This window comes from Elgaria multicarinata, chromosome 4, assembly GCF_023053635.1.
Source record: "Elgaria multicarinata webbii isolate HBS135686 ecotype San Diego chromosome 4, rElgMul1.1.pri, whole genome shotgun sequence".
NCBI classification, from domain to species: Eukaryota; Metazoa; Chordata; class Lepidosauria; order Squamata; family Anguidae; genus Elgaria; species Elgaria multicarinata.
Window position 1 is genome coordinate 141,997,052 of NC_086174.1, and position 27,645 is coordinate 142,024,696.

Below are 27,645 nucleotides of genomic sequence, written 5' to 3' on the forward strand. Positions count from 1 at the left end.
CTGATATACTGCAGTGCCACCTAGAGCTTAAGTAGCAGAAAAACAGGAAAGGAAAAGCTCTTGGTGTTGTGCTTGGATCTCAATTCTGTGATGAAACCGAAAGTAGATTCAGCGGATTAACAGCCTTGTGTAGAAAAGCCTTTAATTTCTCCCTATGAAATTTACTATTTATTTTATTTAAAACATTTCTTAGCTTCCTTTCAGGGCAGAAGCCATCCCAAGGAGGCTTACAACCATACACAAAATATAGAATGACATAGCTCCATTACATTCATTAGAACAAAGCTGATTCAGCATTTTTTCAGCTGCTTGGATTTTAATTCAAAGGGGAAGAAAATTTCTGGCCTTCTAAAGCTTGTCTTGCCTACTCCTTGAGGTAAGGCTTCCGGAGTCCTTTTCTGAAACTGGACTAGGGAAAACATTTGTGACATCTCTACTTTTATCCTGGTTGTGCTTTTATATTGTATTTTATATCTTGTTTTTATACTGTTTGTTTTATACTTTGAATGGTTTTAATTTTTGTGAACCGCCCAAGGAGCTTTGGCTATTGGGCAGTATAAAAATGCAATAAATAAATAAATAAATAAATAATACTATAGAGATTTCCCCAGACTTTTTAGGAGCTATGCTGGCCATAAACATCCTCCATTGCGGAATCTGAGACAACATTTTGGTTCAATATTCTCATCTTACACATGGTTTCTTCTTGGGAAGTTGGTAGTACTTCTGCAGACTTGGTTTTAAGTTGGCTACTTTGCCTTAAGTCTGTGGTTCATGGGATAATTAGTTCGCAACATACATAAAGCTATTGAAGGTTTTTACACCTTTCTTTGGGATTCATATAACCAGTTCTTTCTGCTTCACATGCCTGGATTTCAAAGGCTCTTAAATTCAAATAATTTAGCTACCCCCCAAATCTTGCTTATTAACTCAAAAAGACATGCCCCCAAACTGGATGAAATACTCCAGCTGTGACATAATCAGCTACATTAAGCGAACAAAAGCTTATTTCAAAGCTTTGTTAGGTAACCATGGCTTTGGCCATTATGTAGTTACTGCGCCAAAGGAAATATATCTGATATCCCAGTGTCACTTGAATATAGATCTTTTGGTTCAGATAATTCTTGAGGAAGTTAAAAAAAACACTGATGAATACCCAGGGATCCATCTAGATAGCATACTGGCAGCTTCTGAAAGGAAGACATAACATATAGTGTTTTTTTTCTCCTTTTGCTTTTGAATAGCAGATAAAATGTGTAATTGAGGCTATGCAGGTCATGGGGTATTCTTCAACACCAATCAGGTTTTGGTAGCGTACCTCGAGTCTTGTGTATTCTGTACCTTTAAGCTATTTTATCATGGTGACCTTTTAATGCCCGTTGCTTATTATACCAACCATTTCCACAACCTTAGCATCCTGCTATAACTTATGCGAGGGAGCCATTTCTGCAACAGAATTGGCAAGTCTAGGATATTGACCTCAGGAAGGCAATCTTAAGTTTGTTGCCAACACTTGAGTAGTGCAAGAATGGGGGGAAAGGAAATATTGAGAGGACTTTAGTAGATTAGAAAGGAGGACTGCGTAGAGTTGTCTCCAATGTTAGTCCTACTTAGAATCGATCTATTGAAATGAACGGGACTTGTGTTAGACTAATGTTGGATATTTATGTTTTTATTTATTTTATTTGTACCCCACCTTTCTGTCCAAGAAAAATGGCTCTCAAGGCACTTTACAATCACAAATAAAACTTGATTCAAACAATAATAAAATAGATGCATTCAAACATAATTCAAAGCACAACAATAGCTGAATAAAACCAGCGTCCAACCCAGGAGACCCACTTACATTCCAAAGGCCTGCTTGAAAAATAACCCATAGAATTGTATTAGATAACAAATAATGGTGAGATGGTGAGACAGGGAAAAACATATTCATTCTGAAAAGTAAATGGCAGGGTGAGCCCTGAAAGTGTGGCAGATTCTCTCTCCACAATCAATCCATGCAGTTCATGGTTTGAGAGGGAAGGGATATTAGGAAGTGGCATGTATCATGTTAATTGATTAGATGAAGTGAAGGCAGATCAGTAGCTACTAGCCATACCAAGAACATTGCAAAAAAACCACATTCCATAATCACTGACTGAATATTTTAGGGCAACCTTTGACATTATAAAGAGTTAGTAGCAGGAAGGGTGATTCCAAGCCCTCCCACTGAGTTGTGAGACAATAAAGAGGTCTGCTGTGCAATCCACAAAACCTTGATTCAGGAAATAGACACCTCTTCACACCTGAGAGGAGTGTAAATGCTAGGTGCTATCCTCTAAGCTGAATTAGCCTAACAAAGCAAGGTAGTTGCCTATCAACTAAATGGACGGTTTCCCGCTGTGCCCAATAGGCTTTTACTGGACCCCTCCTTCAGGGAGGATCTTTAAGCTGTAACTTCTGGTGTGTGGCTAGTCTGGCAGACTACCTCCTACTGCCTCTCAACTCCCCTGCTTGACCCTGTGGAGGACTCTGGGATCTGTCAATTCTGATGCCCCCTCTCCCTCTGACAAACATGGACTTCCTCAGTTGGGAGGGGAAAGATAATATCTGAGCCTAGGCCTCCTGTTTGATAAGCTCCTGGGAAGATTCCTCCTTGACTGCTTGAGACCAGCTGAAACAGGAAGCCGGGCTTCCTGTTTCGGCTGGTCTTCTCTTTCTTCAGCCTCTGATTCTGATTCGGAATCCACACCAGGGAGATCGGCCTTCATCCTGACAATGAGTAAGGCCTAATTATCACAGAGGTAGTAAGCCTTTGAGAGGGTTCACATGTAAAATATAGTTTAACACTATAAAGACAAACCTTAAGGAACCTGAGCAAACTGTCAGCCTTGTGTTTTTTGCTTCGTCTTTCCTCCTCCCATGTGGTCAGGAGTAGAATTTCAGCAGTGTTTATTTCACTTTTAAAGAATTTTACTTTTAAAGGATTGTTCCCTCAACAAGCTAAATTCAAACCATGGGTTGTGAAGCTGGTTTGTTAAATTAACCATAAATTGGTGCTCTCTGCGAACCAGCCCTTTGTCTGAGCTATACCACTTCAGGGTATAAGTGGGGACTTGTGTGACTCAGTGCTTCCCTCTTCATTTAAAAACTTGGGCCGTAGCTAGACCTAAGGGTTATCCCAGGATCATCCCTGCCTGAGCGCTGGATGCCCTGTGTGGCGCTTAGATGAACAGGTTTGACCCCAGGACGATCCAGGGATAAACCTTAGGTCTAGCTACAGCCAAAATCCCTGTTTGTAGGAGATGAATATGTCAAGGAGAAGGTGCAGCTAGAACCTCACCCTGGCTTAGTCATTTCTTGAAGGGAAATGTTTTTGTGTTGGGGACATTTAATCATGGAAGCCCCCATCTGCAGTCTGACATCTCCAGACACTGGTTAGCCATCTTCTTCGTGCTGGGATTGGTGAGCTCTGTATACAATTTGCACTTCAGGAGGAAGAGGAGAAAGGTAAAGTGAGTCAAAATGTGCACATTATACAGGAAATGTATAGGAGAAGAAGAGAATACTCATATTTTACTGCTTTACTTTTCTTACATAATTTTAAGTGTAACTACGGACACATATATTATTTGTATTAATTGCTTGTCTACAATTTCCATAACAAAAGAAAAGTGACACGTTTACTCATATTTTCTCTGTCAGCTCCTTTTTATAGAATTTACAGTTGTCTGCAGGGAATACCATGCTGGGAAAGTGAAGTCAAATATTGCTCTTATGACCTGGTCGTGAGATTTTCCTGTGGCACTTGTGTAAAATGTTTGTGCTGAACTCAGTGGGTCATGGGTCTGATCCAGCACAACTATTCCTCTTGATTGTGTGTGGGGTCGATGCAGTACAGGAGTCATCTGGGGAGGAAAGGCAAAGATATTCCTCTTTGGGAGCTGCTGTGTTTAATAAGATAGGGTGCCTAAAGAGCAATAAACATGAATAAATCAACATTGTGTGAAATACCACTACATCTTTTAGTCTCCTGAGGAAAATTTTCAGTTCATCCCTCTTCATGTTTCACATTCTTGGTAATTTTTTCCCCAGTTTATTTGATAGCTATCAAATAAAACTAGTAGTAATTATTGGAGAAAATATGTTTTTTTCTCTCATGTTCTCCCTCTTTCTCTCTATCCAACCTCTCTTCCCCTGTATGCTGGATGGGAAGAGGAATTTGCATTACAATCCAACATCAGTTCTTGCAGATAGAAGCAAAAAGAGAGAGAGAGAGTAAAAAGTTAATTTCATCTTCTGCAGTCATTGAAGCCTACACTGAACACTTGAATATACATTTCTTTTTTATTGGGAATCTGCTGGCTCTGAGGTAAATTAAGACCTGCAACAGCTGCAGTGGTTTCAGAATTATGCCTTCCAATCTGTGCATGATTAGTGAATTGATTAATCAGAAACTACTGGCTGTACTATGCAACTGTCCTGAGAATGCCAGTGGAGGAGGGGAATTCCTTGTTAAATTACCAGGCTGCTTTCATCTCATTGCAGAAAATCTCATGTTAATATCTGCCTGTTGGTTATAAATGACACACTGGGTTAATGTGACCAGGAGAGATCAAAGGGGGTGGGAAAGACGGAGTTATTGTAACATCAATGAAAAGGAGGGTGTGCATCACACAGTAGCAGAGTCTAAATGGTGGTTTTGCAATAAAGATGTATTAACAGTCTGCTTTAACGTCAGTTTACTAACTAGGGGCTGAAACCCTGGATCTGAAACTGTAGTAAACCAACAGCAAACCACAGTTTTCCATTTCAGACACCAATGGGGAACTACGAGTCAAAAAAACTAGGATCAAAGTGGTAATGATTTGAATGTGGATGTTCACCGATACAGGGTACAGAATATATCATTAGTTCTGTCTATTTAAATTCCATTAATATCCAGAAAGTCAAGCTGAAATATTCTTAGGCATCAAGCTAATCAAACTCTCCTAATGGAAACCAATTGCATTGTGACTGAAGATTAATAGAAGTGAATTTTCAAATTCACACAACAGAAGTTCTTTATTTTTATATTAGAAATAAATTAGCAGTGTTGACCATCAAGAAAGTATAATTGATAAGACAACACAGATCAGGTCAACGTAGCAAGCACTCCTGAAGACAGCTCTCAGTAAACAAAAATAACAATATTACGAAGACTAAAACCAGCAGTATTAAAAATCCATCAACAGTAACAAAAATACAAGCCAAGCACTGAACAGTGTATAATCCGTAGCTGCAAAACCTTTAATTAGTCATCTTCTTCAAAGGGCCTTTTGAACAAAACAATATTGGCTAATCTTCAAAAGGTGAAGAGGAAACTGGTCTATTTGGGCTCCTCAAGTGAAGAATTCCATAAGAAAAGCACCAACAGTATAACTTCAGCAGGGTGAAATACCCAGAGCAGGGAATAAACTGAAAATGTGTGCGGGAAGATTTGAATGGGAGCAGCTTTCGCTTAAGTACATGACATTTCTGGCCATATGGCTGGTAGATCTATCCTCCAGCTATCTTCAATCCAACATTTGCTTAGCTAAATGATACCCCTCAACTATGGCAGATTCTTATATTTATTCTTGACTTTCAGTACTGGCTTGAAGGCTGTCATTAGAGTTCTATGAAGCGGAAATATTCTTAAGATACAAGGCTGTATAAATGCCTGTGTGTGGTATGGGAAAATTTAGAATGAATGAAAGAGGCTGTTGGAATAGATTGCTTATATTGATGGTATCTTGTACCTCATCTACCCAAGATGTTATGAGCTTTAGCATTCGTGAGCAGTAAGTGAAACTTGGGCTGAAGATCAGATCCTGAGTTTTATTTGAAGATAGATTCTACATGTAAAAAACATCTTTGCATTAACTTTTCCAATGGAATTGGCATAAAAATAATAATACTGGAGTACACAGTCAAGTCAGATTGAGGGAAATACATATATTAATTTGTTTCTTTTTCTACCATGCACTTAGGCCTTTGCTAGACCAGTGGTTATCCCAGGCTAATACCGGGGATTGCCCCTGTGCATCCCGGGCTCAGGGAGGGATCCCCAGGGAGGGATCCCTCCCTGGCCCCAGGATAAAGCCCTACACTTTGGGTCCGGTTTTTCCCGTGGTCTCAGGCCCATTGCCATGGCTTTTCCCAGCTCCATGCAATTACTTACGCAGAGCCGGTAGCCGTGCACGGGGTGCAGCGCTCCTCAGGAGTGTTGTGCCCACCAGGGCTAGAGTGAGGGGAGAGGGGAAAGCAATTTTTTTTAAAAAACAACTTACCTTTAGTTGCTCAAGTGATCATGCGCAGCCGGCCCTTTAAAAAAAAAATTAAATGGCGGGTGCAACGCCTCTCTTCTTGAGGTGTAAATGAGGGCAAGATCTCGCAATAATCACATTGCGGGATCTCCCCTCCTCCGTCGCGGACTTAACAGAAGGTCTAGCAAAGGCTTTATATTCTTCTCTGCTGTGGCACCCCGGCTGTGGAATGTGGACCCTAGAGAGGTTCACCTGGCATCTATGTTATGCTGTTTTCAATGCCAGCATTTTATTTTCCCAGCATTTTAACAGTTTATCATCTTAGTCTTTTAACTTTGCTGTTTAAAATCTGCATTTTAAAATCTGTATTAATCTCTGCATTGCTGCTTGGTTTTATCCTGGTTGTGCTTTTATATTGTACTTTTTATATTGTGTTTTTATACTGTTGCTTGTTTTATACTTTGAATTGTACTTCATGGTTTTAATTTTTGTGAACCACCCAGAGAGCTTTGGCTATTGGGTGGTATAGAAATGCATTAAATAAATAAATTCTTTCCATCACTTCTTTACAGTAACAGGAAATGTTGGTGGGGGGGCTTTTTTTGCCCCATTTTATCCTTGAAACAGTTGGTTAGGATGAGAAGTTGTGATTGTCCCACAGTTACTCATTGAGCTTCACAATGAGTGGGGAACTGGACCCAGGATTCCTGGTCTAAATCAAACACACTAACCATTGACCTGGTTCACATATAACGACAAGCCACCATGGGTGAATTTCCCCATAGGGCTTGCTGTTTTGCATTTTCAAAGTTCAAGCTGTGGTGGGGGCACACCATGAACACACAACATGAGAACCTGGCCAGGGTGTGTTGTTGGGGAGGTTAACAAGCCACCCACACCCCATGGCCCATGGTGGCTTGAATTTTCAAAATGGCAGCCAGCACTGCAACAAGAAACCCCACAGGGAAATTCACCCATCGTTGCTTCTTGTTACGTGCAAATCGGCTCACTGTATTTAACTACGGTATGTCAGGAAACAAACTAGAATCACTTTCTAATTGTACTTGATTTTCTTCATTGTAAAATAAATTTAATCTTGATTAAATCAGATTATTTGCTATTGTCCCTATATTGGCTCTGCTATTTCATTAGCATTCTAATCTGAGTGCACACATCCCTATGAGTGCAGAGAAGCCATCACAGGCTGGTTGTGGGTATGCAATCTAAAGTGCCAGTAGCACCCTCCCTTGATGCTACCCTGCATGTATTTTTGAAATACCAGTGTGCAGACATGATCTGATGAAAGGTTAAAGGCCCAAATATGTAAGTGAAGTATGATGGCTACAATGAAGAACGGTCATCGTAAAATAGGGTGACCATATTCAAAGGAGGACAGGGCTCCTGTATCTTTAACAGTTGCATAGAAAAGGGAATTCCAGCAGGTGATGTTTGTATGCATGCAGCACCTGGTGAAATTTCCTCTTCATCACAACAGTTAAAGCTGCAGGAGCTATACTGCAACTATTCTGTGACCAGATTTAAAAGAGGGCAGGGCACCTGCAACTTTTATTTATTTATTTATTTATTTATTTATTTATTTATTACATTTCTATACCGCCCAATAGCCGGAGCTCTCTGGGCGGTTGTGATGAGGAGGAAATTTCACCAGGTTCCCCATATATACAAATGACACCTGCTGAAATTCTCCTTTCAATTCAACTGTTAAAGATACGGGAGCCCCGTCCTCCTTTTCATATGGTCACCCTATCATAAAATTAACCTAGGACAAGGGTAGGGCTGATGGTCTGCTTCTTGTTTTTCATAAGCCAGGCCTAAATACCTTTGGGGCTTAGAGAAGGAGCCAGTGGTGTGTCTAAGTCCTTATATGTAGATGGCTCCATGTAGCATCTATAGGAGAGCATGATGCCGCTTGGAAGAAGGAGGTCTAGAAAGTTGCTCGAGGATGCAGTTAAAAACAAACAAATCCTGATATTTACAAAAATAGCAGATCTGAGCAACAGGGCAGGAAGATGGTTAGCATAACATACTGTGTTCATGCCTTGTGGACAGATGTTTCTTTGCTATCAGATAGTAAGAACGTTTTAACTATTACCCCTGTTCTGGGCAGATGATCCTAAAGGAAATGAAGCTAGTCTTTCCCCATGATATTGTCTATTGAACAATTAAACCTCCTGAAATACTGAGTTTTGTTTGTCTGTTTTAGCCCTTGTTCCAGTTCTGCAGTTCATGGTCTGTTTGCCTTTGCTGATATTTCACTAGTTCCAGATAAGTAGAAAGCTCATTGGATGCCCTGGAATAGCTTGTGGCTGATAATTACTGGGCTAAAAGTTATTCACTGCAATGTTTCTGTCTTCAGTTATTTGGTGCTGCCATCGAAATGCAAGCTTTGCAAAATCTATCAGATTGAACTTTCTCTTGCCTGCTTGCAATATCCAATAATAAGGTACCAAGCTGGGGTTTATTTTGTCAGTGCGTTAAAATACTTGCCACTCCATGCTTGCTTAACTCGCTAAAGTGCAGGAATATGAAGGCTAGTTAAATATTAATTTGGAAGTGAGATATTTGTACCTTTTTTTTAATTACTTGTTGAAGATAAACTCCTTCTTCAACTTCCACTTGAGAATCAACGTTACAGTGGTGAAACGGTGAGGCCTACAACTCGAGTGCTCTCATTATTGAAACATAGTTATAGATGAGCAGTATGAATGGCGTAACTGTTTTGCGTTTTGTGATGGGATGCTGTCTATTATTATGTGCCACAGTGGTTGCACTTGCTAGTTTTTTATTAATTGTATTTACACTTACTTTGGATTAGTGGATGCGGGTAAAAGGGAGTTTGTATAAGATGAAACCTTAAAATATGGTTTTCTTCCCACCCCACCCATTATCATTTGTGATTTATGTGGCTTCTCATAGGTCTTAACTAGAATCATCCACTATGAGCCATGTTCTGCAAGACACCTACCAAATCTTAAATTAGAGGGGGTTGTACCCAGTGTTTAATATGATTTAGTGTAAAAGCACTGAAATGAATGGGACTGAAGTTATTAGATACAACCCAGATTTGCTTGTTTTTTAAATGAAAATCTGAAGGCATAAAACAGGATACATTTTGGATGGGACCATCACTGTTTAGGAGGCTAGCAATGCCATTGAGAAAAATAGTTGTTTTTTAAATGGACAAAGCATAGGTAGATAACCTGAGATTCTGTGTCCTTATTAGAAGCAGTTAGGTAGGGTGTGATGCATCCTGTGTCTCTAGTGAGAAATCAGATTTTCCTGTGAAAGTGAAAATGGAAATATTCAAGGAAGAGGCAAAGGGCTCTTGCCTATTGTGTTTTTTTAAAAAACTTTTTTGATTTGACAGTATTAGGCCATAGCTAGACGGGGCGATATCTCGGGGATCGCCCCAGGATCGTCCCTGTGTGTCCACATGATGCACAGGGGATCCCAGGAGCAGGGAGGGATCATTCCTTCCTTTCCCCAGGATATGGCCCTACAGTTGTAGCCTGCTTTTTCCACGGTCTCGGGAGTCACGGTTTGTCTCAGTTCCTCGCTGGGAGTGGGAAAAATAGTTTTAAATAAAAAACCCTAACCTTTTGCGCACGAGTGTTCATGCACTCTTCTACTTTAAGAAAATGAAAACAAAATGGTGTGCGCCATTTTCACTATGGGCAAAATCAGTGAGAACTATGGAATAAACCAATTTACTAAGAAGGAGCAATAATAATCCTAGGATACAAGATGCCAATGTTGTTGGTAACATACTGTACATGGAACTACAGCATTCTGCAGCCAGAACATGTAGAAATGAGGATTCTGAATAAAATTACCCCTCTGCTTATGCTCCTTGCAAATAACTACTGATCTTAATTGCTCAGTTATGATGTTTACCTGTTCTGTGATGATGCTGATTTAGGAACAGACATAATGATGAAATCCAGGAAATGTAATTAGATACTTCTGGCTTGCTCTGTTTTGCAAGCAAGTAAGCTCTACTAATTTCTGAGCACAGATAGCATAGGTTGAGCAAAAGCAGGTATTTGCATACTGCCTATAGCCATCACTGCACACTCTTTTTCAGTCAGAAATGGAGCAATCTAATCTGTTGTAATATAGTAAATTCAGATTGGACATTAGCCTTTTTAGGTTTTTCTACATTCCTCCGTATAAAGGCTATTTTGAGATTTCAATGTTCCATTACCAGCTTTTGGGTTTTTTGTCATGCATCTTTTAGATGTCACTAGAAGTGCAATCTTTAGTAATTGGTTTACTGTAGACTTCCATGAGTAATAAATGCCTGTTAATGCAGTTTCCCCATTCACTTCAATAAAATTACTCCTGATGTAATTTTAAATAATCTTGTCTAAAATGCGAAAGTATATCAATACTCCTGCCTGGGAATAGCATTAACTTCTGCAGAGCAGAGGGTAAGAGGTCTCAGGCTTCGACTGTGGATAACACAGTTAGTTTCCATAAATGGATCTAATGCTTTAGAGCTGGAATTCCTCTGAAGATCATTTAGTCCATCCCTCTGCAATGAGCCAGGGGTATCCATAGCCAAACATTATTCCCACAGCTTAAACTCCTTCTTCAACCTTATTATAACATATTTTATTCCAACGTATGGAGTATAGTCTGTTTCAATTCAATTTTAAATTGAGGGTTTGTGCAGCGTAGTGGCTAAGGGACTGAGTTGTGGACCAGGAAGTCTCCAGTTGAACCTCACCTCTTTCATGAACTCACTAGGTCAGCCCCCCCCCCCAATCGAGTGTCCGTGGGGACCTAGAACAGTGCCCATGAAGCTCTCCACTCTCTGCTCCCTTCAAAATATACTTTTTAAGAAAAACCTTGAAAAATATTACAGCTCCAGGTTTTCCTTCCTGTTCCTGAACCTGCTGCTGATCAAGAAGAAAAGGAAAACTTTGCTTCCTTGTCCCACCCTATCTTCTTCCGTGCACTAGAACTTCCCCTTTGCCCTCTCTCTCTCCCCCCACTCCCAACCTCTCTCAACCCAACCCCTTTCCTTGCTATTTCTCTTCTCCATCCCCAGCTGCATTCTTTCTCTCCCTTCCTAGCCCTTAGCCTTGCTCTTTTTCTCCCACTCATCTCCCACTCCCTTGAGGTTCCCTATATTCCCAGCCTCTATCCCCACTCTTTCTGTCCCCCACACCTCTTTACCTCACTGCTTCTCCCCACTCTTGGCCTCACTCTTTCTCTCCCCTGTACCCCTTTGCCTTGCTATTCCCCTTCCCTCCCAGCCTCTAGCCTCACTATTTCTCACCCTCCGACCTCTTTTGACAAGACAGGCCCCTATGGCAGCCATTATGCGACTAGCCACATCTTCCATGAGAGCCATTTTGTGGTAGTGCCCACAGCAGGTTCTCAAATATCCAGATATGCACACGGGTGACAAAAGGTTGGGAATGACTGCACTAGGTGGCCTGTGGCAAGCCATCCTCTCTTTCATCCTCAATCCCCATCTACATCTGCAAAATGTGGGTAGTGGGTGGTGGATTAATACTGGTTTAGCTTTCAGGGTTCTTGTAAGGATTACAGCTTTTCTTCACCATTAACCATGTTGATTAGGGCTGTTGGGAGTTGAATGCCAAAACATCTGGGGGGGGGCACCCAGCTTCAGGTGTAAAACAGCCCTCCCTTATGCAGAAGGACACTTTGGATTTAAAGTGTTAAGCCTCCCAAAGACCAGTGTGGGTTTGTTAGATTTCTCTGCATCTCAGTTCCTGTGTTTTGCAGATGGGTACAAAACTACCTTTGCATGGTAGTTCTGGTCCAGATCAGGGTTCCACAAACTTACACTAAAGTTAAAAATAAAATAAAAATCGGTAGCATGCTACGCATTTATCACAGCATGTGAATGAGCCCTTAGAAGGGATTACTAATCTAGCAATTTTCATCCATTTTTTTCTTCTTCAAAAAGTAGTGCTGCTGCTGAATTTTGCAATTGTTGGTCGAACCACACCTGTTTTGTAATGCTCACCCTTTTAACGAGTTACAAATCCACTGTTAAATTCAAAGTTGATTGTGAACTTCTAAGTATGTGCAGTGCCGTTTCTGTGCGTACACTGCGTTGGTTAGATTAACACTTTCCTTGCCTAATCAGGTGTTGTTTCCCACTCCCGCCACGCCTACGCCCCCCGATTTTTAGTCTCCCCATCACCAGCACTGCAGCTCTGGCTCTGTGAGCAGCAGGAGGACTCGTTTTCATCCCTCGAACGTTTTCAGTTGTGCTCTTTGCTCTTTTAGCATCTTCCCTTGTCATTGCTGCCACCGCTGCAACTCTGACTCCAAGGAGGCACTATGCAACTCCAAAGCACAGCTCCAAAGTTCCACTTTGATATTGCCTGCGCCAGGGTGGATTTGATTTAAATCAGTTTTTTAAAAAATCATGATTTAAATCAAAATTTAAATCACTACTCAGAAAGACTCTATTTAATCATGTGACTCCCCCCCCCCCCCAAAAGAAGTGCACTATTCATTGAATTTTTTGAAACTTAGCACTTAAGAGGTAAGGGGTTGATTCTGTGCACATAGATTTGCAAAGGAACAATGGGATTGTGATCTCTGCAGACACAATTTCACAGTTTTGAGAACTGTAAAACCAAGCATCTGTGATAATATCTTCTAGATAGAAAAATTGCCCAATAATCTTACAGAAACCTCTGGATTAATGGAATTCATTTACCAAAAAAATAAAATAAACATTGCATGAATATACAGCCTCATCCTACATAATTAAAAACTAATCTTTATTGCATGATGAATAACCTTTGGACTATAATGTATCTTAAATAGGAAACTATCTTTAGATAGATAATTTTTTATTTTTTTAAAAAAAAATCATTGTTTTTTATCCACTCTGGCCTGTGCACAAAAGCTCATTTAAATTGAACCAGAGTTCGATTTGAGGGAGAGCTCTCATCCGAGGCTCCATGGGTGAGTTCATTATTTTCTGAGTAAATAATGGTCTCACTTGGGGTAAGTTCACCCATCACTATCAGAAAGTAAAAGGTTATAGCTGTTTGTTGATTTCCCGCAACGGGGACATACAGAGCTTTGATCACATTGATTCTGCATATAATTTCTCATTTGTAGAATATTTTTACATTTTAATTTATAACTGGACAAGTAGCAAGCCGCAATCTCATCCTGTCCATGCATCCACTTGATATTCCCACAGGCTATAGAAAATTGTTCTTTGAGGATTTCATTTTATGAAATCTTCGTCACTGTTGCACTAAGCAGATGTGACGCTGAAACATATTCTGTCTGCTGAGGAAATAGGATGTTAATATCCTGGGGTGCAAAAATCCAAGAGCTCAGTTGCTTTTAGCTCCTAAAAAAAATGGCATCTGGGTTGATGACGAGGGCAAAAAAACCTCTCATGTGCTGCAGTGAGGAACCTGACCACTCTCCTCTTATTTCCTTAGACCCTACTGCAACCACTCATGAGTTAGAAGCTGTGATTTCCAGGGAGACTTGAGTTCCGACCTCTCTCAGTTAAACACTGCCTGGAAAAAATGTGGAAAGAGAACCGAACACACCAAAGTGTATCTCACTGGTATACTCAAGTCTCTGCCTCTCCAACCTTGTAGAAAATCTGGTTGGCTCTATAAGTATCACAAAAAAATAAAAATACATCCTTCTATATCAAGTGGGGCTTCATGTAAATCATAGGAAAAGGGGGAGATGTTTTGGCAAGGTACAGACAGGCTGAGAATTGGAAATCTCTGAGGGAAAAGATCCCTGGGGTAATGAAGCGATGGAGCAAGAACGAAAAATGGCAGAGTGGCTGGAGGAAGTTGATAGACCAGACTGTGAACTGTATAAGGCAAGATAGATAGATACCTAAAGGCAAGATACATAGATACCTGAAAGGGAAGAGGAGATTGTGGAAGGGGCTAGTATAAGGAGGAGGTGGACATTTAGGGCATGTCTAGACGAGTGTTTATCCCAGGGATCGCCCCGGGATCATCCCTGTGGGTCCACATGATGCACAGGGATGATCCCGGGGGCAGGGAGGGATGATCCCTCCCTTTCTATGGTATAATGGGCACCACTTTTATCCCGACTTTTCCCATGGTCTCGGGATGATCCCGAGACCACGGGAGGTGTGGCTGCCATTCCGGTTTCATCTTGCCTCCTTGCAAGTAATCGTGAAGAGCTGGGCATGGGTCATGGAGCTCCTCAGGAGCTCCATGCCCATCAGGGGTGGCGTGGGGGGAACAGGAGGGTTTTTTTGTTTGCTTGTTTTTAAAAAACATACCTTTTCAGTTGAAGCGCTCCTGTGCTCGCTTTCGATAAAAAAAACAAAAACAAAATGGTGGGTGCGACGTCCTCTTCCTCCTGGGACGTCGCGCGCCGCGTGTAGACTGAAGGAGGAGGATCTCGCGAGCAGCATATCGCGAGACCATCCCCCTCCACACACACCCTGGTCTAGACATGCCCTTGGATAGGTCCTAAGGAGCATGTGTGCTTGGGGAATGATGGACCTGCATGAGTGCTGAGCAAGCAAACCGTACTGAAAACAGCAATCTTGAAGCGTGGACTTGAAGAACTGAGCAACCAAGGACAAAACCCTGCTCCTCTATAGGGCTTACGTTGAAATTTACATTCTGGAGGTTTCCCCCTGCCTGGCTTTGAGACATCAGACTCTGTGAACTGTTGATAGGAAAGAAATGGACACACAAGGTAATCTGTAGGGCTGGGAAGCCAAGCGAGTCAGGAGTTGCCAAGCTCACACGCTTCAACTTTCCAACTGTTAACAGGTATAGAAGGGGGAAATGGACATAACTGCCAGTTGTGGCTTTCTGTCGTTGTAGCCCTAAAATTGGGGACATCCACAATGGTTTCTCTTATATGCAACTGTTAGTATTGCAGGGAACCTTGGTGCATGAAACACTAAAGTGTGTGTGTGTGTGTGTGTTTGGGGAAAGCTGTGGCGTTACGCCCCACAAGTCAATTCCCAAAGGTATGCCTGCAGTTTGTAAGTCTGTGGTTTGTAGAATGTTGGCCTGAGTGGGCGGAGTTAGAATGTCTTGGGAGGGGGGAGGAGTGATATATAAGGGAAGGACGGAGGGGATGGAGAGTTCTTTCCAGGGAGACTTGTTAGGTACTCTTAGAGTCTGTAGTGCTCTCTGTATTTATGGTACTTAAGTTTTGGGAAATTTGAGAGTCAGTGTAGTGAGTGGTGTCTTTAGAGTGTGGTGTGCACGTAGTAGAAGTATATTAATCAATACTGAGAATAAAGAAAGTTCAAGAGTGATTGTGTGAGAGAAAGGAAAGCGCGAATGTGAGAGTGACAGGATTGTATGGAAGGTTTCAAAAAGGTTTTTAAATGTTGTTATTGGAAACAAAGCTTATGAACTTTTAAAAATAAATTTTGATTATTTTGTTTTTAAAACTACCACAAAAATCCCACGTGTCTGTTTGGCATTTATCATCTTAAGTTTACACATATAACACCCACTCTGACAATCATTCACCTAAGCAGATATAACTCACAGCGCATTATTATATATATTAAAAATCCTTCTCCATTTTAACCCCTTTCTCCACGTAGTTTGGAGGAAGGTGGTTTTTATCCCTTGCCTCAGGTGTATCAAGCGGTGGTGCTTGGCTTGAGCAGGGAGTAGCCTCGGCTGGGTCTGTTGTTCAGAGCCTGTGTCGCCCCATAATAAGTGGTGGCAGACTTGAGGTCTCGTGTTCAGAGCCTGTGTCTTGGCATAATAAGTGGTGGCAGCGTCGGGATCCGAAGTAGACTCTGTTCATTTATAGTGACAGAAGTCAAAAAGGATTTTATTTGTAAACAGGACAGAGGGTGGTTACTGTAAAGCACCTCTGAGGTCCTTAGCTGTGAAAGTTACATATTACCTAAGTCAGAGGTTGCGCTGATACAATTCTCTGACAGGATATTTTTGTCTGGGGTGAGATACATATTATAAAATATCAAGTTTACCACTCCTGATCTCAATTGAAAACTCCCAGTACCATTTTATTTATTAAGGTTAAGTCTCTGTCTGATAAAAATGGAAATCTTAGCTTTGAAGAAAGATGCCCTTTCAGACAGATGTAAAAGTTTAAATTTGCCAACTGAAGGAAAGTCAGTTGATGAAATGAAATGGGCTCTTATAGAATATTACAGAGTTCATGCTGCAGTTGAAACTGAGGCAAATCCTCTGAGGCAAGTGCCTGTAGAAATGTCTCCTCAATACTTGCAGCTAGAAAGGGAGAAATTAGAACAACGAAAAGCTGATAGACAACTTGAATTAGAAAAGATAAAACAGCAAGAGGCTGATAGAGAATTGAAGAGAGCTGAGTTGGAACAGCAAGAGGCAGATAGAGAATTGAAGAGAGCTGAGATAGAACAACAAGAAAGGCTGAGGAAAAAAGATTGTGAGGCAGAAATAAGATTAAGAGAAAAAGATAGAGAGCTAGAGCTAGAACAACTTGCTTTGGAAAAGAGAAAATTTGAGCGGGAAGATCAGAGGAGAATTGAGGAAGGGGCTAGACCTCCCAAATTATCTCCTAAAGACTTTACCCCTTATGTTGAAGGACAAGATCCCCAAATTTTCTTCAATACCTTTGAAAAGGCAGCCATGATGTGGGAAGTAAAGCCACAAGATTATATGAAGTTTATCCCTAACTTGATCAAGGGAGACCTGGCTGAAATTTATAACAGTTTTCCTGTGGGGGAAGCTTTAGATTTTGCCTCATTTAAAACAGCAGTTTATAAAAGATTTCGCTATGGGCCTGAGTATTTCCGGAAGAAATTTAGAAGCCTTAATGCTGTGTCATCCAAATCTTTTGTGGAGTTGGGACACAAATTAGCGGATCATTTTGAGAAATGGATCACCTGTGCTGAGGTGAAAACCAAACAAGATTTAGTTGATCTGATGATTAAAGATCAATTAATTTTTCAAATCCCTCAAGATATAAGATTGCTGGTGAGAGATAGAGACCCAAAAACTTCTCAAGATGCAGCTTCCTTGGCTGATCAATTTCCCTTAAACTGGGGCTATCATATGACCAGTAAGTCTCCTAAAGAAAATAATATTAAACCAGGGTATAAACCTAATGGGGGTAAGAAAGAAGCTGAGGTAAATAAAAATCAGTTGCCAACAGAAAAGGCGGGAAACACCACCAAACCTATGTTTGGAAATACAGACCTCACATGCCATCATTGTGGGTTGGTGGGGCATATTAGACCACACTGTGCCAGGCTGAGGGAAGAGAAAAGTACCTCAGTAAGGAGAGTGGATATAAATAAAGATGCTGAACATACCCAAAGTTCCCAGTGTTCCACATTAGTGTGGGAAAATGTTTTAATAAATGGAAAAAAGCATAAAGCTATTCTGGATACTGGAGCTTGTTTGTCTCTGATTAGAGCAGACCTTGTGAGGAGGGAGGAGATTATTCCTCACAGAAAAATTAACATCAAACCTGTGACAGGGCCCATAATTGAAATTCCGGTAGCCGAGATGGAGGTTACATGGAGGGGAGTCCAGGGAAATGTATTTTAGGTGTTAATTCTTGGCAAAAAGAACCTTTAATCCTAGGTACTGATATCATGGGGTTAGAAGGTAGAAAAGTTTTTATTATTACACGCTCGCAAGCAGCAGTGGAAGGCTTGTCAGACAATTGTAGCGAATCTGGAGAGGCTGAGGGCATGCCTCTGCAGTTGCCTAGCAACCCAGCTGTTTCTTGTTGAGCCAAGAAACAACGTTGCAAAAACTGATACCACGTTAGCTTTAAACACAGGAAATGATCCCAGCTTGGAAGTTTTAAGATCCAAAGCTGAAGCACAAGAAACCTCTTTTAGTGACATTCAGAAAGAACAGGTTTTCTGGGATCAGGGACTCCTATACCAAAAGTGGTTGCCCAAGAAGAAACAAAGAAGTTGGGGGGCTGAAAAGCAGCTTATGGTACCAATACCATATAGGGACCAACTGCTGAAATTAGCTCACGACTCCTTTTTGGCAGGCCACATGGAGATAGGTAAAACCCAGAAAAGGTTGATGACTAATTATTACTTGCCAAATATTTTTAGGGAAGGCACAGAGTTTTACAAGTCCTGTGAGAGTTACCAGAGGGTGGAGAAAAGTAGAGACAAGGTCAAGGCTCCCCTAAATCCCTTACCCCTTACCAACCAACCCTTTTTAAAAATAAAACTGGACCTTAGTAGGACCCTTCCCTAGACCTACACAGACAAGGAAAAAGTTTCAAGTGACCATAATAGATTTTGCCACAAAGTTCCCAAATGCTGAAGCCCTTCAAAAAGTTGATGTCTTGTCAGTGGCAGAAGCCCTATTAAAATCTTTTGTCGCTTGGGTTTTATCCATAAAATTTGGAGTGATCAAAGCTCAGCTTTTCTCTGGGATATAATGAGATGTTTGTGGAGGTGTTGCGGTATCAAATATATAACATCCACTGCTTTCCACCCCCAAACAAATGGGCTAGTTGAAAAATTCAATGACAAGAAAGAAGTTATAGAGCTGGCACACACAGGTTTGGCTGGAGCCCAAACCAGGCAGAAAACTTGGTGTGATGAAGAGGCTAAAGACCGGAACTTTGGAATAGGAGTTGAAGTCGTGGTCTTCTTTCCCAAGAAGAATAGTCAGTTCGATGCTGTTTGGGAGGGACCTTACCTTATTCAAGATAAGACTGGAACCCATCCCCCTATTAAGTCATCTGCTTATAGGGTGGATAGAAGAGTACCAAAGGCAGTAAAAGAGAAGTTTGTTCTGACTTCAGACGCTTCGGAGGTCACAGTTGGAGCCATGCTGATGCAGACAGTGGACAGTGTGAAACATCTCGTGGCCTACTCCAGAGGAGGGTTGGCAGAGAGAGAGAGAGGCTGTTCTGCTGTCCAAGAGAAGTGTCTGGCCATCGTTTGGGCTGTAGACAGGGTCAAGCCATGCGTAGAGGGACAGCGGTTCATCATGCGAGCATATCGTCGGGCGCTGTTGTGGCTGCAACCCCTGGAAATCCACAACCAACTTTTGCAGCAGTGGTCGTGGCAGATCCAAGATTTCAACGCGGAGATCCAGCATGTGGCAGGTCGGGAGAACATCATCGCGGATGGACTGTCTCGTCAAGAATCGTCGAATTCACCAATAACGTGAGACTTTGTTGTGGACATTGTGATGCTCCTGGACTTTAAAATTGGAGCCAAAAAGCGGACTAATAAAAATGTGGTTCATTTAACTCGTTGATTTGCATAGAGGTTTGTATGTGTATATATATTGTGATTGCTATTAATTGTATGTATAAATGTTTAACCATTTTATTTCCCCAAACCCTATGTACAGGTCCAGGTATTAAACCAGTCCCATACTCGGGTTTTTTAAAAAAGGGGGGGAATATGTGGCGTTACACCCCACAAGTCAATTCCCAAAGGTATGCCTGCAGTTTGTAAGTCTGTGGTTTGTAGAATGTTGGCCTGAGTGGGCGGAGTTAGAATGTCTTGGGAGCGGGGAGGAGTGATATATAAGGGAAGGACGGAGGGGATGGAGAGTTCTTTCCAGGGAGACTTGTTAGGGACTCTTAGAGTCTGTAGTGCTCTCTGATTTATGGTACTTAAGTTTTGGGAAATTTGAGAGTCAGTGTAGTGAGTGGTGTCTTTAGAGTGTGGTGTGCACGTAGTGGAAGTATATTAATCAATACTGAGAGTAAAGAAAGTTCAAGAGTGATTGTGTGAGAGAAAGGAAAGCGCGAATGTGAGAGTGACAGGATTGTATGGAAGGTTTCAAAAAGGTTTTTAAATGTTGTTATTTGAAACAAAGCTTATGAACTTTTAAAAATAAATTTTGATTGTTTTGTTTTTAAAACTACCACAAAAATCCCACGTGTCTGTTTGGCATTTATCATCTTAAGTTTACACATATAACACCCACTCTGACAATCATTCACCTAAGCAGATATAACTCACAGCGCATTATTATATATATTAAAAATCCTTCTCCATTTTAACCCCTTTCTCCACGTAGTTTGGAGGAAGGTGGGCTTTATCCCTTGCCTCAGGCGTATCAAGCGGTGGTGCTTGGCTTGAGCAGGGAGTAGCCTCGGCCGGGTCTGTTGTTCAGAGCCTGTGTTGCCCCATAATAAGTGGTGGCAGACGTGAGGTCTCGTGTTCAGAGCCTGTGTCGTGGCAAAAGCTGTTATATTTCACCAACCAATTTGAAGGGTTGAAATAGGAATGATTAGCTGAGTTGCTCTAACAAGCAGACTCCCTCGCTGGAGTGTAAAAGACTGGAAAAGAGGGTACTGTTATCAGGTTTTCTCTTTGATTCTCGCATGGCACGTCAGTGGCAGCTTTGACGTTGGAGAGGCACAGTGATTACCATAGGCAAAGCTGAGAAGAATACACTCCTCTTGCTTCCCTAGACCTGGGTTGCAATAGTGACCTCAGGACTCCAGTGCTTTACATTTCCAAGGCCGAAGCCTTTGAAGCAATGCAAATAATGGACACTTTTCATTTATTTTAGTAGATTCCGGCTGGACATCAGGAAAAACTTCCTGACTGTTAGAGCAGTGCGACAGTGGAATCAGCTACCTAGGGAGGTTGTGGGCTCTCCCACACTAGAGGCATTCAAGAGGCAGCTGGACAACCATCTGTCAGGGATGCTTTAGGGTGGATTCCTGCATTGAGCAGGGGGTTGGACTCGATGGCCTTGTAGGCCCCTTCCAACTCTGCTATTCTATGATTCTATGATTCTATGATTCTATGATATTTACATCTGGGTGCATGTATAATTGTCATAGGAGCCATTTTAATGGTCTAATGGACTTTTCACATGCCTCTCTCAGGATCAAGCCAGGAGTTTTAAAATACAGGCAACACAATTCTTCAGAACTCTATTATAAGAAGTCATGAAGTTGCACAAGATTAAATTTTCAATTTAAGTTTCTGTGGCTGATTTTCAGCTTCTGTTCATGCTACTAAAGTTTCCAGGCCTCTGTAATTGAAAGGATAGTCAAGCATGACCTTGCCCTATTTGCCTTCTTTAAAGTGGGCTCTCATACACATTTAGGGTTTTAATATTTGAGGTGGATGATCCATTAACCAAGTGGTCAGAATTATATAGGCAGAGATGATTTGGCCCAATATTTTGCTCTCATGCCTGTCAGAAATCAATCACATAGTAGACTGGCTCAGATTATCATCAGAGGAAAAGAAGCCACTGTGACTTCTTTTCCCCTGTCCACTCGCATGTGCCACTCCCATGCCCTCCATTTCCCTAATTACCTGTGCAGCGGCATGGTCGTCCAAACCTGCTGAGGTGCATGACAGGGGTGGCGTCCAAACCATCCTGTAAACTGTATGACAAGCCATGTATTGTGGGGGAGTTTGGAAGCCACTCCCACTTGCACCTCATTGGGTTTGAATAACATGGCAACCTTCCCTGCAGTGCGGGTTTTTATGGAAATAGCAGGCAGTGAAGCAGGAGTTGCGGGGCAGGGAAAAGTCGCCCATGGTAGCTTCTTTTCCTCTGATGATAATCTGAGCCAGTCTACTCTGCAATTGATTTCTGACAGGCATGAGAGAAAAATATTGGGCCAATGTGTCTATATAATATATAAATATATATATATATATATATATATATATATATATATATATATATATCTCAGATAATTGAGAGCCAGTGTGGTGTATGAGAGCCAGTGTGGTGTAGTGGCTAAATGTTGGACTGGCAATCGGGAGATCCGGGTTCTAGTCCCCACTTTGCCATAGAAGCCCACTGGGTGACTTTGGGCAAGTCACAGACTCTCAGCCCAACCTACCTCACAGGGTTGTTGTGAGGATAAAATGGAGAGGAGGAGGATTATGTACACACCGCCTTGGGCTCCTTGGAGGAAAAAAAGTGGGATATAAATGCAACAACAACAACAATAATTCTGACCACCACCCCTTGGTTAATGAATCATCCATTTCCTTTGAGGAAAAAAGGCAGAATATAAAAATAATAAATAAATAATAAATAAATATTACAAACCTAAATTTGTGTGAGAGCCCACTTTAAAGAAGGCAAATAGGCCAAGGTAATGCTTGACTATCCTTTCAATTATAGAGGCCTGGAAACTTTAGTAGCATGAACACCTCGAACCCATATAAGAAAGACAGACAAACAAAGCTTTTTATGCTAGATAGTTTCACGTGAACATTTCTGAATTCCAAGTCACTCTGAAAAGTTTTCTTGTAAAAAAAAAAGAAAGAAAAAAAAGTAAAACATCCTCACATCTAGGGTGGTTGCGAGCATCCGGATCGGTCCACAAAATTGAATTATTACTATGGAGGTTCACTAAGAGTAAGACAACTTTTATTAATGATAGCGCTCCCCCCACCTTTAAAAAAATGATGCTAGTATAATTCTCCCAATATAGTTTGCTGTTTTCGAGATGGGGGTCAAATCCCATTCTCAACATCTGATCTTCTTTGGTCAATGGTGATGTTTACAGGCAATCTGATTGATTGATTGATTGATTGATTGATTGCACTTATATACCGCTCCCATAGCCAGGGCTCTCCAAGTATGTCCTCGAAGTATGTCCTCTAATATCACTCTTTCCTCACTCACCCAAGATAGTGGGATATATGGTTTCCTTTGTCACTAGCTGAACTGCTCTGGTTATGTGCCAGGGAGGGATGTACTTAGTGTCTCTTTGAAAACATGAAGTGTGGGCAGTAGGTTAATCAAAGTTAATGTATTTGTGTATACCACATTTTCCATGATACATTGTGCTCAAAGTGGTTCACAGACCAAACAGACACACTCGTGATAATTATAATACAACATTTACTCAATTACAGTTCATTTAAAACACATCAAAATGTAAATAAGCACAAGGCATACCAGTAGGTCAGTTAAAAATACCCAGTGCCCATAATAACATATACTTGCATACAATAATCCACTGAGCAGTTCATGTTAAGAGACCTAACAATAATATACCTCATCCACATCAAACTCACAACAAGAAAAGGGGAAAGGAAAACTCCAGAAGGCACTTCAAGCAGCCCACTCTCAAATAGCAAAAAGAAACCACCCTTTCGCCAGGGTCCCATTTCCTGAGCAAAGAAAGAGCTCCCTCAATCCCTCATCCTCATGGGAACTCCCCTCCAGGCTGTCTTTGGCAGCGGAGCACTAATCCCTGGCCAGATACCTCTCTCTCTCTCTCTCTCTCTCTCTCTCTCTCTCTCTCTCTCTCTCTCTCTCTCTCTCACACACACACACACACACACACACACACACACACACACACACACACTTATTCTCTCAGATACACACACACATTCCTAGGGGTTGAAGTGTGGTAAGGCAGCCAAGCCCTGACAGCAATGTTAAGCATGTGAGCATGACAGAATCTGGGTCTATAAAGCACTAGCCTTTCCCAAGTATCAATCGAAAAGGAGAGGAAGTTGGTTCCTTTCAAAAACAAACAGAACAATATTGTCTAGCTAGGCATTTACACTTAAGAGATCCCGGATCCAGTAACTTACATGCAAGGTGAAGTCCCCTTCTGCATGCCAAGGCAAGGGTCTGTCCACCAGGGAGTCTGCAGCGTTTCCCCAGGCAACAGCAAGAGCAGAAGACAATTATGCTCAACAACCCTTATTATTATGACATAAGGCCCATAAGGTTGACAGGGAGGATTGTTGACATCAAAAATGTCACTGGCCAATGAGGCAAGTAGCAGGAGGCAGAGGATGTTGAGGAAAGTGGCAATTAAAGCTAGCCATTACTTCCTGAAATGAGAATCCTGATAGATGCTCCTTGTGGATTTAAGTGTGTGTGTGTGTGTGTGTGTTTTGGGGACTATGGCTGAAGAGGATCTTTTGGGTAGACAAGGGTGATATTGAATAGGCATTGGTTACATATATTTTTTGCTCTTTGTTATGTACAAGTGATCTTTGGGCCACTTGTTTTTTAGATAGGGCATCAGTGAAGTACGTAAGCAGAATTGGTAACACTTCACCAAGGACACATCTGTTCTGAGGACTTTCATTAGAAATCATGGCCAAATGGTTGCTTTATTTCCCCAGCATTCATGATCCCAATATATGCTAGGTTCTGAAACTAGTATTTAGTCTATTTATATATACCCAGCCTTTTAGGGTAACCCTCACAAAACAATGAAACATGGAATAAATAAAAAAGGCAATAAATCATAATATAACAAAGTAACATAATACCACATACCTATAAACTTTATTTATTTACTTATCCATTGCCTGCAGGATTCATATTATATGGTAGCAGTTCTGCCCTTCAAGCAAGTGTCTCAGATTTCATGGGTTTGAGAGAGGAGATTATTCAGAAGTGGGGAAAACAGATGGAAAACATGGTCTGAACTGAGTCCTCTTTCCCTATTGCTCTCTGTCTCCATTGAACAATAGAAGGGTGCTTCAGTTAGCATTTTATTCAGGTTAATGAAATGAGTTAGGCGGTGAATGATAAAATGCAAAGCTATCCACAGTAGCTTTTTTTTTAAAAAAAACTGCAATCTTGGTATGATACTGTAGCAACAAGTTGGAATGGATTCCCCCCCCCCAATTACATTCATTCACAGCAGCAGATGCCAAATTAATAATTAATGGATTTATTCTGTAATATTCGTCTCATTGTTTCAAAACTTCATGTAAGATAATATTTGGATCCCGTTTCCGCCTTGAATTTTATACACGTGTATTACCAGAATTCTATTTTCCCCCTGTGAGGTGTTGCAGCGTATAAAAGTGTAGTGATTACGATAGATAGCAGTTGTATTTCTGCTTTCCGCACTCCGTTCTGGTCACACTCCTAGACATATTAGAGGAACAAGGTTGCACCTTGTCTTTACCAAGGTGCCTGTCTTACCTATAAGGCGACTCAATACCTTTTCATGGGTATAACGTGACAATAGGGTATGTATTTGAAAAATCCAGCATGTAGACTTCGATTGAATGGTCAGTTTTATCTGAGATATCAGTGATGCTCTTTAGACAATAGGTCACCATGGGATAGGTGCATTGGTGGGGAAGAATGTCAGTCTTACTCCTTTGCTATGTGTAGGGGTGAGATCTCAGAGGGTTTCATCCAAACCAGGCCAGTATTTACTATCTGCCAATTAAATGTTAATATTATATTGTCAGTGTAAGCTCTGACACATTGTGTCACTCACGCCCTGGAATGCAGTCACATGTGCGGACCAAGAGATAGAAACTGTACCGAACTCTAGACACCTCTTGAAGACAACTCCTGTTTACTCAGGCTTTCCCTGATGTGTAATTACACTGCTCTGTTTTACCATTTTTGTTGTTTGCAATGTATTTATTTTTATATCGTTTTTTTACATTGGCTTTTTTATTGTATTTATGTCTTTATGTAAACTACTTGCAATGTGAAGTGGCATATAAGTAGTTTAAATAAATAAAGAAGTAAAATGTTGCAAAGGGAATTTCAAATCAAGCATATGGGTCATATTTTACGCCTGATGCCAGGCAGATAAAATGTTGAATAACGGTTCTTTGAGGCCATTTCATCGCATTGCCATGTACATTGGAAATAATGACTTACTTTGGGGCTCTTTGTGCTTAACCCAAACCTTAACAGGGATGTCTTATTATTTTGAAATGTATGATATTTTCTGAATCTCTAAAGATGTCTCTCCTTTAGTACTCACACAGAGAAGCTAAGTAAAATTGAGTTAAGCAGACAATAAGGCCAGGTGTGTGTCAAAATAGCTTCTGTTCTCTGCTGTCATTACATTCATAAAGGCATGTGAATTTGCAGTGGTTTGAACTTTCCGTTTTGTTGTTCCTGTAGTCCCCATGCGCTTTAAACTTTCTCATCCCACTCACAGTTCCTTTGTACAAAAGTGGTGCGGGGGAGGCTGAGAGGTATACAGAACAAATCCACTTGAGTGACTTTTTGTTGAGCGCGATACTCGGCTCAAAAGTCACATGCCTAATTAGCAATGTGCTCACAACTTTTTTTATTATTATTATGCCAGGAGCAGCCGTCATTGTTGGAACTGAAATGCATGTATACACCATCATTAAGAATCCTTGGTTCACTTCACACCTGCAGTTTCATTTGAAGGCCCCCCTCCTTTTGTGCATTCAGATCAACACAGGTGTTACATTCTGCTTCATGTTTTCTCCAACCCATGTGGACCAAATAATATAATAATATTCCCACTGAATCAGCTCAGAGCTCCATCTAGTCCTCCCTCTAGTTTCCAGCTAGACTCAGCCAAAGGATTTCAATTTTCCTATAAGGTGGGCGTGAAAGCAATAGTCTACCAAAAGCAAACTCTTATTTAGTGGCATGGGGCCTCTGAACATGGAGCCTAAATCAAGCTATCATAGCTAATAGCCACTGATAAATCTATCCTCGGTTTGCACATTAATCTGGCAATCATTTAGACTGCAGCAATTCTGTGTAGAGAAATCTAGAGATGTGCACATATGGGCCTGTTTGCTGCAACTCACTACTGTATTTCTTCGATTCTAAGACACACTTTTTCCCCTAAAGTAACAGCTCTAGAAATGGGGTGCGCCTTAGACTCGATGGCGTCTTAGAATTGAAGAAATACGGTATCTACCCCTTCTTCCCACCCCTTCGGCGCCAACCAGCTTCCACTACCAACAGAAAACCTAAGAAAGGCTCTCTCAAAAGCCTCACCAAAAAACAGCCAAGCGTTTTGTTGCCAGGGCGATGCCTCCGCGTTTCCTCTTCCCCACCTCACCGCCCACCCGGCCGCCCCCGCTTTGCCAGGCCGGGCCGCTTACTCCTCCTTTCTCCGCCTGCCCTCCGGGGAACACCCCAGTTCCGTACCTCACGCTTCCAACCCTCAAGCTCCTGCGCCTTCTTCACCCTCAGCCAGGCTCTCCTAGCGCCGCTTCAGAAAGTGCCTCCCTCGGCTCACGAGGGAGAGGCGGAGCGCGAGAAGGAAGCGCCGCCTCAAACTACAGAGCCGCGGCGAAGGCTAGAACGGGGGGGGATGTGAGGCCAAGGCATAGAGAGGACAAGGGACAGAAGGGCGCACGGCGGAGCATAGAGAGCGCGGCACAAGTTTGAGGCCTCTTTGGAAAGCGTGTGTGGCGGGGGGGGGCGTGCGATGTCGTCCAAGCGCATGCGATCTTGCTCAAGACGAGAGTTTTATGCTTTTTTCCCTGTTGGTGGCACTGAAATTAGTGTGCGCCTTAGAATCGATGGTGTCTTACAATCGAAGAAATACGGTAACCCACATTCAGTGGTTGAGTGTAGGTTGTTTTGAATCATGGGCGTTTGTTGAACCATGGGTTGGCATGTTGTCTGAATGCAGGACATTTTCTGTAGGGTGGGTT

At 41.6% G+C, this 27,645-nt stretch overlaps 1 protein-coding gene across 5 annotated transcripts in view; it reads left to right on the top strand.

The window, feature by feature from the left end:
• PLCB1 (phospholipase C beta 1) overlaps positions 1-27,645 on the top strand; it is a 702,230-nt gene that overhangs the window by 264,252 nt on the left and 410,333 nt on the right. Inside the window, exon 1 of one of the 5 annotated variants that reach the window (XM_063125317.1) lies at positions 8,635-8,733. The exons of the other annotated variants lie outside the window; for them this stretch is intronic. The gene's annotated coding sequence lies outside the window, so the exon portion shown is untranslated. Of the gene's footprint in view, positions 1-8,634; positions 8,734-27,645 lie in introns of those variants that run through there. 5 annotated transcript variants of the gene reach the window in all.